The sequence below is a fragment of the Stenella coeruleoalba genome (genome assembly GCF_951394435.1).
Source record: "Stenella coeruleoalba genome assembly, chromosome: 2".
NCBI classification, from domain to species: Eukaryota; Metazoa; Chordata; class Mammalia; order Artiodactyla; family Delphinidae; genus Stenella; species Stenella coeruleoalba.
The window spans coordinates 46,058,212-46,073,985 of record NC_137147.1 but is presented as its reverse complement, the minus strand read 5'-3'; the positions used below and the strand labels follow the sequence as shown (position 1 = coordinate 46,073,985).

At 38.3% G+C, this 15,774-nt stretch overlaps 1 long non-coding RNA gene across 1 annotated transcript in view; it reads right to left on the bottom strand.

Moving 5' to 3' along the window:
• Positions 1-931: 931 nt before the first annotated feature.
• Positions 932-15,774, bottom strand: part of LOC307182154 — a 54,276-nt gene continuing 39,433 nt past the window's right edge. Inside the window, exons 2-3 of the long non-coding RNA XR_013827136.1 lie at positions 3,507-3,572; positions 932-1,215 (exon numbers count right to left, since the gene is read on the bottom strand). This is a non-coding gene — a long non-coding RNA (uncharacterized lncRNA). The remainder of the gene's footprint in view (positions 1,216-3,506; positions 3,573-15,774) is intronic.

Genomic DNA, 15,774 nt, shown 5'->3' with positions numbered 1-15,774 from the left:
TTAGGAATTACTTTGCTAAACATATCCAGGTTGTCTTTGGTGCCTAATATTACTACTTCTTGGTATTTACTGCTACTGAAAATTAACAGAAGTGACTAGCCTCAACTTTAGAAGTTAATGAGACTTAAAAGAAGCAGGATTTTTTCTTTGCCATTTATATTAAGTATATAAATTTGATTTATGAATTTGGTTGAAAAGCTCCTTGCCTTCTGATAGCACTGAGGAGCCAATCAGTGCATTCTCTGATTCGCAGAAGTGTTTTATATTCATGTATCCATGCAGTCATTCAGTAAATATATAAGATATATCTACTATCCAGAAACATTTTCAAGGAATTATTCAAAATCAAGATCTACTTATAAAACCTTGTTAGAAAGACAATGTTTGCACTTCACACAATGGAGCTCTGACCTATTAGAAATAAAAAGGCTTATTTTTCTCAAACTTGGTCTCGACATAGACTCCATGAAGGTTATTATAAAACTGGAGGTAAATTCTACTAGCCTTCGCATTATTTACTTTTTGATCAACATCCAAACTCTCTTCATTTCATGTAACCAGAGTTTACAGACTGATCCTTAAAATTATCATAGGTAGAAACAAATTAAATTCACATTTCAAAGAAATAGTACTATACAATAAAGAGAATCTTCTGAAATGACAAAAGCAGCTGTTGGTTAGGTTCTCCTGGTATTTGTGCAATGAATTCTCAGGAATATATGCTAAAACCAATGTGGATACCACATATATTCACTAAATAGGAATGAATCTACCAAATACCTATTAGTAACCAGCCATAAAAAATCTGCTGTGATGTCTTTAATCTGGAAGTGCTTATAGCTTTATGAAACATGAATTCAGACATTATTTTTAATAAATATATTTTGAAGATATGCTATGGGCCAGGCATTATACTAGGCCCTGATGGTATAATTCCAAACAAAACAATCTCTCTGCCTTCATAGGACTAGGAATTCTGCAGGTTGTAAGCAAAAAAAATTCTTTTTCAATTTTGCCTCCATAAAAATAACCACAAAATAACATCTTTTTTAAAGAAAGAGAAAGCCACCAATCAGGTGACTCTGAAAGTCACCTATAACTCTCATGCTTAGAAATTCTCAATTTTGTTTCTTCAAAATGGAGACATTACTTACAGCTTTATACATGAGGTTTTCATGACACCAGAGAGATGATCCATAGGAAGAAGTCCTCACTCTTCAAACAAAGAAGTGGAACAAAACAAACAAACAAACAAAACTTTATCATTCACATTTTCCTGTAGTGTAAATGACATCATCTTTAAAATTCAATCCTCCCTTACCCCTCACCTGTCTCTACTCCCCATTATGTTCCTTTGATAAATCATCCCTGGGAATGGGTTTTTTCTTTCTCAATTGTCAGCAGCATTCCTGCTGTGTCTGGGCATCAACCTCCTCATCGGTATTTCATTAATTTTATGCACTTGACCTAACTAAGAAGCCAGATTGTACTTTGAATGTATTTCAGTTAACAATTAAAATTAAATACAACTCTAACCAGAGAAGCATAAGAATCATGTTTCTATACCATTAAAGCCAAAGTTCCTCATTAGCATTAATGGAAATTCAGATTTTTCTTCAAATAGGAAGCAGAACAAGAAGTCCTAGGATGATAACAGTAAAGACCACAGTGCAAACTGAAGAGAGGTTGAAGACTGAATTCATACAAAGAAAGGCCTGCAGGATCTGAGCTGGGCCTGCAGAGAATTCTAAAGGGAAAGCTTTTAATCATCCTGGCTCCCTATCACCACTACTTTGGAAGTTGGCATCACTGCTCAGACCAGAGTACCTTTGAGTGAGAGGAATAAAAGAAATAAAGTTTAGGAGTCAAGATGGCAGATTAGGAGGACACGGAGTTTGCATCTCCTCACAACTAGGGCACCTACCAGGCACTGGCGGGGGACTACAGACACCTAAGGGGATGGGAGGAAACCCTGAGTGACTGGGTAAGACGTGGGGGGAAGGGAGGCGGGAAGAGAAGTGGAGGCAGGACGGGACTGGGGCCCCTGAGGGGTCTACTGGAGGAGGGGAGTAGTTCCCACACCCTGAGGGACCCACCCACAGTTAGGGGATCAACAGGACAGGGTGAGACCCTCGGGAGAGCGGAGGATTGAACAGGAACGTGGCCAGCGTTTCCATTGCCTGCTTGGACCCCAGAGAGCCTGCTGAGGTTCTGGGCCTGATCCTCCACCCTCTGAGGCTTCCTCCAGCTGTGCTGAGCCTAAGCCCCACCCCTGAACTCCCACCCAGGGCCTTACCTCCCAGGCCCCCTCCAGCTGTGCTGCCTTTTCCAGCCACAGGGACCCTGAGCCTAGGCCCTTCCTCACCCTAAACCCCACCCTGCCTAAGCCCTGCCCCCCCCCCCACTAAGTTCCAACCCCACAGCCAGGCTTTTTCTGGCCTTTTTTTTTTTAGGCTGTTAGTTCTGTTTTACCTTGTTGTTATTGTTTCACTTACATTTTTATTTTTTCTAATAATTTTTTTATTTTTCTAATTTTATTTTATTTTCTATACTTTGTTATTGTTCTGCTACTTTTGGCTTGTTCCCCACCTCCACCCCCTTTTTTTTCTGTTGTGGTTCTGTTTTAACTTGTAGTTGTTTCACTTATATTTTTATTTTTCCTAATATATTTTTTATTTTTCTAATTTTATTTTATTTTTTATTCTTTGTTATTGTACTGATCCTTTTTTTTTCTTTTCTTTTCTTTTGCTGTGCCATGCAGCTTGTGGGATCTTGGTTCCCAGGCCGGGGGTCAGGCCTGAGCTCCTGTGGTGGGAGTGCCGAGTCCAAACTGCTGAACTAACAGAGAACCTCAGACCCCAGGAAATATTCATCGGAGTGAGGTCTCCCAGAGGTCCTCATCTTGGCACCAAGACCTGGCTCTACCCAACTGCCTGCAAACTCCAGTCCTGGACACCTCAGGCCAAACAACCAGTAAGATAGGAACACAGCCCCGCCCATCAAAAAAAAAAAATGAAATGACAAAAAAATATGTTACAGACAAGGGAGCAAGGTAAAAATGTACAAGACCAAATAAATGAAGAGGAAATAGGCAACCTACCTGAAAAAGAAATCAGAGTAATGATAGTAAAGATGATCCAAAATCTTGGAAATAGAATGAAGGCACAGAACAAGAAAATACAAGAAATGTTTAACAAAGACCTAGAAGAACTAAAGAACAAACAGTGATGCACAGCACAATAACTGAAATGAAAAATACACTAGAAGGAATCAACAGCAGAATAACTGAGGCAAAAGACCAAATAAGTGAGCTGGAAGACAGAATGGTGGAAATAACTGCCAAGCAGTAGAATAAAGAAAAAAGAATGAAAAGAACTAAAGACAGTCTCAGAGACTTCTGGGACAACACTAAATGCACCAACATTCAAATTTTAGGGGTCCAAGAAGAATAAGAGAAAGAAAAGGGTCTGAGAAAATATTTGAAGAGATTATAATCAAAAACTTACCTAACATGGGAAAGGAAATAGCCACCCAAGTCCAGGAAGCGTGGAGAGTCCCATACAGGATAAACCCTAGGAGAAACACAGCAAAACACATATTAATCAAACTAAAAAAAATTAAATTCAAAGAAAAAATATTAAAAGCAGCAAGCAAAAAGCAACAAATAACATACAAGGGAATCCCCATTAGGTTATCAGCTGATTTTTCAGCAGAAACTCTGCAGGCCAGAAGGGAGTGGCAGGATATATTTGAAGTGATGAAGGGGAAAAACCTACAACCAAAATTACTCTACCCACCCAGCAAGGATCTCATTCAGATTCAATGGAGAAATCAAAAGCTTTACAGACAAGCAAAAGCTAAGAGAATTCAGCATAACCAAACGAGGTTTACAACAAATGCTAAAGGAACTTCTCTAGGTGGGAAACACAAAAGAAGAAAAAGACCCACAAAAACAAACCCAAATCAGTTAAGAAAATGGTAATAGGAACCTTGAATGTAAATGGATTAAATGCTCCAACCAAAAGACACAGACTAGCTGAATGGATACAAAAACAAGACCTGTATATATGCTGTCTACAAGAGACCCAATTAACACCTGGGACACATACAGACTGAAAGGGAGGGGATGGAAAAAGATACTCCATGCAAATGGAAATCACAAGAGAGCTGGAATAGCAATACTCATATCAGATAAAATAGACTTTAAAATAAATACTGTTACAAGAGATAAGGAAGGACACTACATAATGGTCAAGGGATCAATCCAAGAAGAAAACATAACAATTATAAATATTTATGCACCCAACATAGGAGCACCTCAATACATAAGGCAAATGCTAACAGCCATAAAAGGGAAAATCTACAGTAACACAGTAAGTGTTAACTTTAACACCTCACTTACACCAATGGACAGATCATCCAAACAGAAAATAAAGAAACACAAGCTTTAAATGACACAATAGACCAGATAGATTTAATTGATATTTATAGGACATTCCACCTGAGAGTGGAAGAATATACTTTCTTCTCAAGTGCACACAGAACATTCTCCAGGATAGATCACATCTTGGGTCACAAAATAAGCCTCGGAAAATTTTTAAAAATTGAAATCATATCAAGTATCTTTTCCAACAACAACACTATGAGATTAGAAATCAATTACAGGAAAAAAGCTGTAAAAAAACACAAACTCATGGAGGCTAAACAGTGTGCTTCTAAATAACCAAGAGATCACTGAAGAAATCAAAGAGAAAATTAAAAAACACCTAGAAACAAATGACAACAAAAACATGATGACCCAAAACCTATGGGAGGCAACAAAAGCAGTTCTAAGAGGGAAGTTTATAGCAATTCAATCTTACCTGAAGAAACAAGAAAAATCTCAAATAAACAATCTAACCTTATACCTAAAGCAACTAGAAAAAGAAGAACAAAGAAAAGCCAAAGTCAGTAGAAGGAAAGAAGTCATAAAGATCAGAGCAGAAGTAAATGCAATAGAAATGAAGAACACAACAGCAAAGATCAATAAAACTAAAAGTTGGTTCTTTGAGAAGATAAATATAATTGATAAACCTTTAGCCAGACTCATCAAGAAAAAAGGGAGAGGACTCAAATCAGTAAAATTAGAAATGAAAAAGGAGAAATTACAACAGACACCACAGAAATACAAAGGATCATAAGACTACTACAAGCAACTCTATGCCAATAAAATGGACAACCTGGAAGAAATGGACAAATTCTTGGAAAGGTACAACTTTCTAAGACTGAACCAAGAAGAATTAGAAAATGTAAATAGAGCAATCACAAGTAATGACATTGAAACAGTAATTAAAAATCTTCCAACAAGCAAAAGTCCAGGACCAAATGGCTTCACAGGTGAATTCCATCAAACATTTAGAGAAGAGCTAACACCTATCCTTCTCAAATTCTTCCAAAAAATTGCAGAGGGAGGAACACTCCCATACTCCTTCAACGAGACCACCATCATCCTGATCCCAAAACCAGACAAATATATCACAAAAAAAGAAAATTACAGACCAATATCACTGATGAACATAGACACAAAAATCCTCAACAAAATACTAGCAAACAGAATCCAACAACACATTAAAAAGATCATACACCATGATTTATCCCAGGGATACAAGGATTCTTCAATATATGCAAATCAATCAATGTGACATATTAACAAAATAAAGAATAAAAACCATATGATCATCTCAATAGATGCAGAAAAAGCTATCAACAAAATTCACCACCCATTTTTGATAAAAACTCTCCAGAAAGTGGGCATAGAGGGAACCTACCTCAACATAATAAGGGCCATATGTGACAAACCCACAGCAAACATCATTCTCAATGGTGAAAAACTGAAAGCATTTCCTCTAAGATCAGGAACAAGACAAGGATGTCCACTCTCAACATAGTATTGGAAGTCCTAGACACAGTCCTAGACACACACCTATGGTCACCTAATCTATGACAGAGGAGGCAAGAATATACAATGGAGAAAAGACAGCCTCTTCAGTAAGTGGTGCTGGGAAAACTGGACAACTACAAGTAAAAGAATGAAATTAAAACACTACCTAACACCATACACAAAAATAAACTCAAAATGGATTAAAGACCTAAATGTAAGACCAGACACTATAAAACTCTTAGAGGAAAACATAGGAAAAACACTCTTTGACAAAACCACAGCAAGATCTTTTTTGACCCACCTCCTAGAGTAATGAAAATAAAAACAAAATAAGCAAATAGGACCTAATGAAACTTAAAAGCTTTTGCACAGCAAAGGAAATCATAAACAAGACGAAAAGACAACCCTCAGAATGGGACAAAATATTTGCAAACAAAGCAACTGACAAAGGATTAATCTCCAAAATATACAAGCAGTTCACGCATCTCAATATTAAAAAAACAAACAACCCAATCAAAAAATGGGGAATACCTAAATAGACAATTCACCAAAGAAGACATACAGATGGCCAGGAGGCACATGAAAAGATGCTCAATATCACTAATTATTAGAGAAATGCAAATCAATACTACAATGAGGTATCACCTCACACCGGTCAGAATGGCCACCATCAAAAAAAATCTACAACAATAAATGCTGGAGAGGGTGTGGAGAAAAGGGAACCCTCTTGCACTGTTGGTGGGAATGTAAATTGATATAGCCACTATGGAGAACAGTATGGAGGTTCCTTAAAAAACTAAAATAGAACTACCATATGACCCAGTGATTCCACTACTGGGCATATACCCTGAGAAAACCATAATTCAAAAAGACACATGTACCCAATGTTCATTGCAGCTCTATTTACAATAGCCAGGTCATGGAAACAACCTAAATGTCCATCAACAGATAAATGGATAAAGATGATATGGTACATATATACAATGGAATATTACTCAGCCATAAAAAGGAACTAAATTGGGTCATTTGTAGAGATGTGGATGGACCTAGAGTCTGTCGTACAGAGTGAAGTAAGTCAGAAAGAGAAAAACAAATATCATATATTAATGCATGTATGTGGAATCTAGAAAAACAGTACAGATGAACCTATTTCCAGGGCAGGAATAGAGACACAGATATTGGACATGTGGACACAGTGGGGAAGGAGAGGGTGGGATGAATTGGGAGATTGGGATTGACATATATACACTACCATGTGTAAAATAGATAGCAAATGGGAAGCTGCTGTATAGCACAGGGAGTTCAGCTCAGTGCTCTGTGATGACCTAAATGGGTGGGATGGGTGGGTGGGTGGGGAGGCCCAAGAGGGAGGGGATATATGTATACATATAGCTGATTCACTTCACTGTACAGCAGAATCTAACACAACATTGTAAAGCAATTATACTCCAATAAAAAAAAGTAATAAAGTTTATTTTGTAACTGAAGATTAGAAATAGCTTTTCAATCATCTCCTTTCCCAAGTCACATATAAATCATTCAACTGTGTATCCCAATTGCTTTGCCAGGATTTAACTTAGTTCAAACAACTAAGCGTAAACACCAATTGAGATGGAAAAAAATCTTTTCTCTCATAAAAATCAACTTAGTCTGCTGGTCTAACTGTCTGAATTTGTTGCTTTTCTCACTACAGGATGTTCAGCGATTGAGAACTTAATAAAAGCACGACTCTCAATCTCAGCACCCATAAGAAAAGAAGTGGGGTGGGTAGACGCCCACACTCTTTGGCATCCTGCTCCCACCTGATGACCTGAACACAGAGTCCAGCAGTACTGGTCCTCTCCTGCCCACGTGGTTGGGGTGGGGGATCTGAGGAGCCTGGGCTAGGGTTCTAGACTAGCATTTTCCCCTCAACTCTGGGGTACGCAACACTTCACACTCCAAAGGGGGTTTTGTTGTTGTTGGCATCATCTTCCTCTCATTTTCTGTCGATAAAGCATCTCTAAACTGGTGAATGGAAGTGAGCTTCCATTTCCTTCTGTTAGACTCTCGTAAGAGATTTGGCGACAGGGCTGGATTCTTGCTAATCTCAGATGGGCCTGCTCTTTGAACTGTGTCGGTGGCCCCAAATGAGCTAGAAAGATAAATAGGTAGTTGCTCCACTCCCCCTTTCAAGTATTCAGTATGATATAATACCGCAGTGGATAGCAGAGACTCTGGCTCCCTGGACAATGGTGGAGATGTGTTCTGGGGATTTTGGAATGCTGGCTCCCTAGCCAAGGAGCACAAGAATTCAGGAATGTGGTGGCTGTTCTTAGTGGCTCATGCATTTAAGCATCAGGCCTGCTTGTCCCTATATCAACTCTAAAACTACTGTAGTTGCCTAAGTCTGGAAATTAAAGAACTTTGTGCATTTCTGTATGTGTCCGATTATATTGGTTCCTTTTCTAACCACTAGACAAAGCATTTCTTCAAAACAAATTGCCAGCCTTTGGTTTGTCTAGTGGTTGAACTTCAGGGATGAAAGCTGTGTCCATTCATTCCCTTCCTTATCCAACAAATATTTACTAAACATCTTCTACGCACCAGGTGCTAATGAAGAGATTCCAAAAGCTAGATAGAGCCCTAAGAAGTCACTTCTTTAGAAGGGCCCCCCAAAAATGTTTGCTGTTTTAAATCTTTACAAGAAAATCCACAATCTCTTGAAAAACTGCTCTGGAAGTGAATCCCCAAAAGACTGAGAAATTCTTTCTATGGTCCCAAATTGTTCTTGATGCAAGAACAGTGACCTCCTTGGCTTGAGTGAAGATGGAGAATGAGCTTCAGCACAATTTGTAGGACAATCCTCTGTTTACTTGTTGCCATTGAATTACCAATTCTCCTTCTTATCTAGGTAAAAAAAGTCTGTAATACTTCCGTCTTTACTTTTGAGACCATTCTCTTATTCCTTTAATCAGATTAGCTCTTCTTATTCAACAAATATTAACAGAGTGGTCAGGGAAAGCTTCAGAGAAGAGGAATAATTGCATCCTTAAAGGAGAGGTAGAATTTAGGTAGACTGACAGGACAGGGGATGGCACAGTAGGAGAGAGAGTAGCATAAGCAGAGGCATGGAAATAGGACAAATTAGTAAATTGGGTGAAGGTGGGGTAAGGTGCTGAATGGAAGGAGACAGGTGAGAACTCTGCAATAATCCAATTCCTCCCCAGAGGCTATTCATTTCTTCCAAGATCTTGGAGTTTCCTTTTGTCAAGGATCTTTTAATTATAATCAATAGATATCTACATTTTTGCTCAAGCAAAAAAGGAGATTTTTATAAAGAAGCAGGAGTTTTCAGTGAACCTAAAAGCAGGAGGTCCTCATAAGAAACAAAGAGTGGGAAATGGCTCTTCTCCACACCCACCCCTGCCACCCTCACCACCCCCTCCACACACACCTCCGCTTCTCCCTGCCCATCTGACTCATCCTTCTCTCTTACCATTGTTTCTCAGTTTCTCTATACATTTGGTTGCCCCAACAGTTCCTGATCGTACAAACCTCTCGTCCCGGGAGGGAGTAGGTAGCATCAACATAACCCAATTCCAATCATCAGGACAGATCATTCAGTTGGCACAGATGAGGTCAGATCTCCGGCCCCAGTCCATCAACCATGGCCGGGCAGGGTTAGGTAATGCAAAAGCGGCTCTACGACCCAGCTGTGGGTGCGTGGGCTCATTTTCAGAGAACACGTGACTGTGGCAACAGACACTAGGTGGAAACATGCATGTGTGAATTTTCCTGAAAAGGGGACTGAAGAGGATACACCCTTTCAAAGAAATGTTCCAATCGCCTTGGCAAAGCATCTGGGTGGGCAGAATGCCTCGTGTGAGGCTCAGTAAAGGAGAAACTGAGCATCAGTGCCAAGGGTGTGAGTCACCCCAAGCCATAAGGAACAATGGAAGAAGCTGCAGCTGCTCTTTTAGAGAAGCACACTTAAAGAACATCGGTTGCTGCTGCCTCTTTTCAAATGCCAGATGGGCTATCATTTTGAAGACAGATGCATCTCCAGGAGAAAGAACCAGACCAGAGATGGGACAGCCTAGATATGGTGTGATGGCCTTAGAGTTAGTGAATTCTCTATTAGGGAAGGGATTGCAAAATCATGGAAACACCATTTATGCGATGTTCATGGAGATAATTTAAGCACCCAATGGAGGATTAATTAGATGATCTATATTTACATGGAGACCTGCAATTAGGTGGCCTCCCAACCCTCAAATTGTATGATTGCTCTAATCTGCTGAGTCCTATCTTAGAATACACAATAAAGAATTTTTCAACAACAGGCCCTGAAGAAGAGGTCTTAATATTGAGAGGCAGGGAATCTGGGCAACACATGTTGTTTCAACATTTCTCAAACTTGTTTGCATGGAACTCTAGTGCACATGGGATGTTTACATGTATTTTACAAAAACAGGGCTTCCATGTCAAATAAAATGCTAGTTTAAATAAAGCAAAACAAGCTTATTTACTGCAGGATATCTCAGAGTCTTTAATAAGTTAAGGTTTTATGAATCTCCAACAGGTGAGATATATTAAACAATGTTTCCCAAGCCTATCTGACCACATGAGGACTTAACAACATCACCTAGTCCATTAAGTTCCATGAAACAGAATTTGAGACATGCTGGCCTAGCTCTGTTGCCACGCTTCTTCACTTTTTTTGAGTCACACACCCTTTTGAGAACCAAACAAAAGCTACTGACCACTCCCCTCACCAACAATGAAAAATGCATACATGCACACCAAACTTTGCACATAACTTCAGGGGGTCATAGAATATGCTGACTTGTCCATGGAATTTTCAGGTTTTCCTGGAAATTTTCAGGTGATAAATCCCTATCCTAGATAACCTAATTTTCTAAATAGTTTTCTCTTAATTCATACATCCCCCAAAGACTCATAAGGTAGAGGCACAAATATTCCTTATTGCATTGCATGTGTGAGTTTTACACAGTTCTCCTGGATATACCTTAGTGCCATCCTTTGGTTTGTACCATCTAAAAGAAGGCAGGACTCCTGCTGCCTTTGATTATCTTCCCTCAGTTGGACTCTCACTCAATTTTAAGGTTCTTTCCAGAACAAGTCCTATTTAACTTGATTAATGAAGAGATAGTTGAAAGCTGTTTCACATTATTTTAAAGGTAAATTGAAGTTTTTTTCTAACAAAAAAGTCTAAAAAACTAAATGTGAGTATTGTTCTTATTTCACTATACACATCTTCAGGAAATTTCAATGCTTATGAAGACATGATCTTGGAGGAGGAGAAGCCCCTCCTTGATTTTTTACAAAAGGGTGCTTCATAATCCCAGCCCTGGCATCACTAGGAAAATTAAATACTTTGGGACAGGTATAAGATGAACAAGTGAAAATGCAAAGGTCAAACAGTTCAGATTAAATGAGCTATCTACATTATTATTAAATAGCACAGGTAAAAAGAATAAGCTTATCATTTTAATTACTTCAGTCCTTAAAAAAGAGTTTTAAAATGGGCATTTAAAAGCTAACTCCAGAGCATGCATGTGGAAACCAGATATATTACTTCTTGTGCATCTGTCATTAATTTTATAATTGAACTTTATGAATATCCCAGTTGAAAAACAAATGGTTTGTATCAATGGAAATGATTTAGTTTTTATTTTTATCAAAGTTAATACATGTTAATAATTCTTTTTCAGAGTAATAGCTGTTTGCACATTATGAGCACGTCTCACGTTTTCCTTATAAGGATATCCGATGGAAAATTTTTTTGTCCTTGGCCCTCTTAGAGTCAGTATATTTCCGTTCATACAAGAAGAAAGTAGATATTTGAAGTCTATGTAGAGATGTCTGTTTGACTAACAGATGTCTATGCTGGAGTAAGCAGGAAGTCTTACAGTTCCCTCCCAACACAAAGGCCCACTCATGATAAAAGAGAAGACCAAACATCTTGGGAATATAAAAAGCAATTTCAGTTCCAACAAACATCTGTCCTAAGCCAGCCAGGAAGGTAGGAATGAGAAAATCCATAGTACCTCATACTTAAACACATTTTTCTTTCTTTTACCCCTCTCCTACCCTTTCAACAACCATCCTCAAATTACTGAAAAACAGCCCAAACACTGTTTTATTTGCTCCACCACCAATATTTTAATCTGGAATGCTTAAAAGGCAGTCTCTAGCTATAAGAAAGCAAGTTTCCTCAGCAAGAGATGAACTCTGGGAGCTGGAGACGAATCTAAAACCCAGTTTAGTCTTACACAATGTTTTATGTCAATTATAACTCAATAAAGCTAGAAGAAAAAGCAAATTCAAATTCAGTCTAGTCGTTGATATTTACTGATGACCACTGTATGCCATTCACTATTCTAGGCACTGTGGATACAGACACGTGCATGGTGGGCACCCCGTATTAGTAGAGACAGACAACAAACATGTAACGAAAGAGGTAAGCAAGTTAATTATAGAAAGTGATTTTAAAAATAGGGTGATACGACAGAAAATGACTGGTGGAAGATGGGGAGGAGGCTAATTTAGAGTGAGTGATATGTGAAGGTGATATGTGAACAAAGGCAAGAATGCCAAGGAAGAGCCGCCTTCTGTAGATCTAGGTCAGAGTGTTTCAGAAAGAGAAAATAGCAAGTACCAAGGACCTGACATAGAAACAAGCTCAGTTTGTTCAAACAACTGAAAGAATGCCCAAGTGGCTGGACTACAGTGAACAAGGGGAAAGTGAAAGGAGATGAGTCAAGAAGGCCCAGGCTTTCCATCATTAAGGAAAAAGACAACTCTGGTCCCAAATACAGTCAAATGATATGCCAAACCATTAGCTGAGGTATAAATTTCATTTTTATCTCTGAGAAAGAATGCAAGACTACAATAGTGAGCTTCTAAGTAAATGTTCTGGAAAGGGACTTCTTCATAATAAAGTGCAGACGAGAACAATCTCCATCGGCAGGTACTGTCTTCCTTTGGAAGGGTAAGGATTGCCCAGAAAGTGGTTTCCTACATTTCTTTTCTCAGGTAGCAAATGCCCATTCATCCATCACCTTCTTTGCACCCTAGAATCTGGGTGTTCCATATCACCAGAGTGATAAGGAGAACCAAGCTCTGTCCTTGAAGGATTGTTCTGGAAGTCTGCCAGACCACTGGATCATTTCCCAGTGTTCTACAGAATGATCACTTTGTTTCCAGGTACAGTCAACACGGATTATTATCGAAGGGCCAGTTCCTAAATGAATTAATGAATTCTGACACCATACTTCAGGTTACTGTCTTTTGCTAACCTTCTGCAGCCTCTGAAAAATTGGAATGAGATAAAATCTGCTATTCCCCTCCGCTGTATTAGATCAGGCTCTATTCTCACCCCAAGTGGCAGTTGTCAGAGTGAAGAAAAAGTACCAGATGAGTAAAGAATGAAGGAGATTTTCACCAAAGAAATGTCTATAGTTTCAGCAGAACATACATATTTGTATATAAACATAAGTAAAGGCAGGGGATCTGTGCAACATAGTCTAGTTCAATAGTCTAGTTTGAAGATATATTTATATATAATATAAACATACAGAAATTGTATTATATATTTAAGACATATAATTGTGTGTGTGTACACACACACACACACACACACACACCCCTCTTCCCATAAAACAAAATGAAAGTTGTGCAATAAGAGGACCCTGAAAATGTTTTTTTCCAGAGTAAGTGTATAAAAGTCCAGCTTTCTTTATCCAATTAGTGAGGGGGTGGTTTTCTCAACTCCTTATTTTTGCATTTCAGTACTTGTCTATAAATCAGACTCATTTTCATTCTTAAACTCTCTTCATATAAAACTCTCTTCAACTTGCCTGCTGCTGTTTCTGTTCCATTGCTTGTTTGCATCTGTGTTATTCATTTTAGGTAAACAACATTTAGACAGCAATAACCGTATCTGTTTAACACAGTTGTATTATCGAATACTTGCAGAAATTAGTTTAACTGCTTTCATGTTGAAGACCCGTTTCCTATTCTGAGGTAGCCCAAAATACTATTCTGACATTTGGTTTATTCAGGACAAAGAAACCAAGTTGATTATCTTTGGGACAGAGTTTAATGATTACATATCACCCTAGTTGTTTACTTTTTCTTTCATTGATTAAATGTTATTTATAAATGGAATAATTAAAGCCCAGAAAATAACTTTCCCCTAGATTGGCTATTAGCAGACACAAACCTGTAAGAATATAAGTTTCATGTTCTTCCAATTCACTCTTTGTCATTAGATTTGCTCTTTTCTTCAAAAGGGGGCAATAAAATAGCAGGCCCTAACCCAATTCCTATGACTTGACTATTGCTTTAGATCCTGCATTACTTCACAAGCCTCTCTTTTTTAAAAACTCAGTATCTTTAAAGATATTTTGATACCCTGTGACTGATTCATCAGTCTGATAGAGAAGTATTTGATGAGTTACATAATGGGAATTAGTACTACCTGAATGCCAGCCATTAGAAAGACTAAACCACTAGATTACAATCAAGACTGCCAACTTTTGATTGACCCACTACCCAGATATTGGTTCTGGAACAGCTAACTTGCTATTGAAGGCCTGTAACTAGCAACTAGTAATGTTTCTTGAGATAATTAAGTTCACAGTTAATTGGCCCCTCATTATGCTTTAAGCAAATGGATGAGTTTCTCAGTTACCAGGTTTTCCTTGAATGAGAATTAGAATTACTCATTTAATGTCCTAAAACAAAGTTCCCTTAATACTATTAATAAATTGTACATCAAAGTCATTTTACAAAATAGCCTCTTTAGACCTTTGCTCTGAATAAATAATATACAAATAATAGTAATTAATGTGAGTAAAGTTAAAAAAAACACAAAAAAACAGCACTGGCCATGAGCAGAACTACCACGCACCAGCATATATAGGAAGACACCACATTTGTACATTACTATTTCAGCTAACCTACATCAGTAAATCCAAAGAGCTAGTTACCATGTACCTTTCCAACTGAAAAAGGCAAAAGACGACTGGCTGCCACGTGATTTTTACAAAGAAATTGTAAACAGGTTACTCACTATGGACCATGTACATAAGATCTACACATGAATGCCCCAGGAATGGATTTGGCCCAAAGTCTCCTTCAGCTAAAAAGCTTCAGGCATCACAATATTCCCACATGTCCACTGAAACAGATGACAGCTTTTACCCTGAAGGTTGTTTTATACTAAGAATAAGATTGGGCAATGGGCAGCTCAGGCAACCATCCAAAGGAGTTCCTGTGGCTTATACATATGTATAATGCATATAAAAGAGGTATACTACTGTTCTTTGAAAACCATAAATGATGTGCTAAAGAAGTCTAGAACTACATTGTATCGCTCTCCATGTCAAAACACATGCAAATACACACACACACACACACACACACACACAAATACACACACACAAATATACACATGTCCCCAAAGTCAAGAAATATCTCATCAAGGTTGGTGAGATATTTGTTATAAACAACAGAGTGATAGTTTCTTTATCAAGGTGAGTTCTCTTTGCTCTGGCTGAGGCTCACTAAAATAGAGATTAAAGTCGCCTACTGCTTTAGGGAGAGAGCTCTGAGTGAGGGGCCAGAATAAGAAAGAGAACATGGAGAGGGACTGCATTCAGCCTGTTCTGTCTTTGGCATTAGGGGAGAATGATGAAGAGAATCCTTGAGGTCTCTATTTTGTCTATCTTACCTCAATAGAGTAGAAAACCTAAGAAGAATTTAGGCAAAATTTCCAGCTAGGAATAAATAACACCCATTTGCTTGGAGTGGCCTGTGTCTTATCTTCCTGAGAACTTCAGACA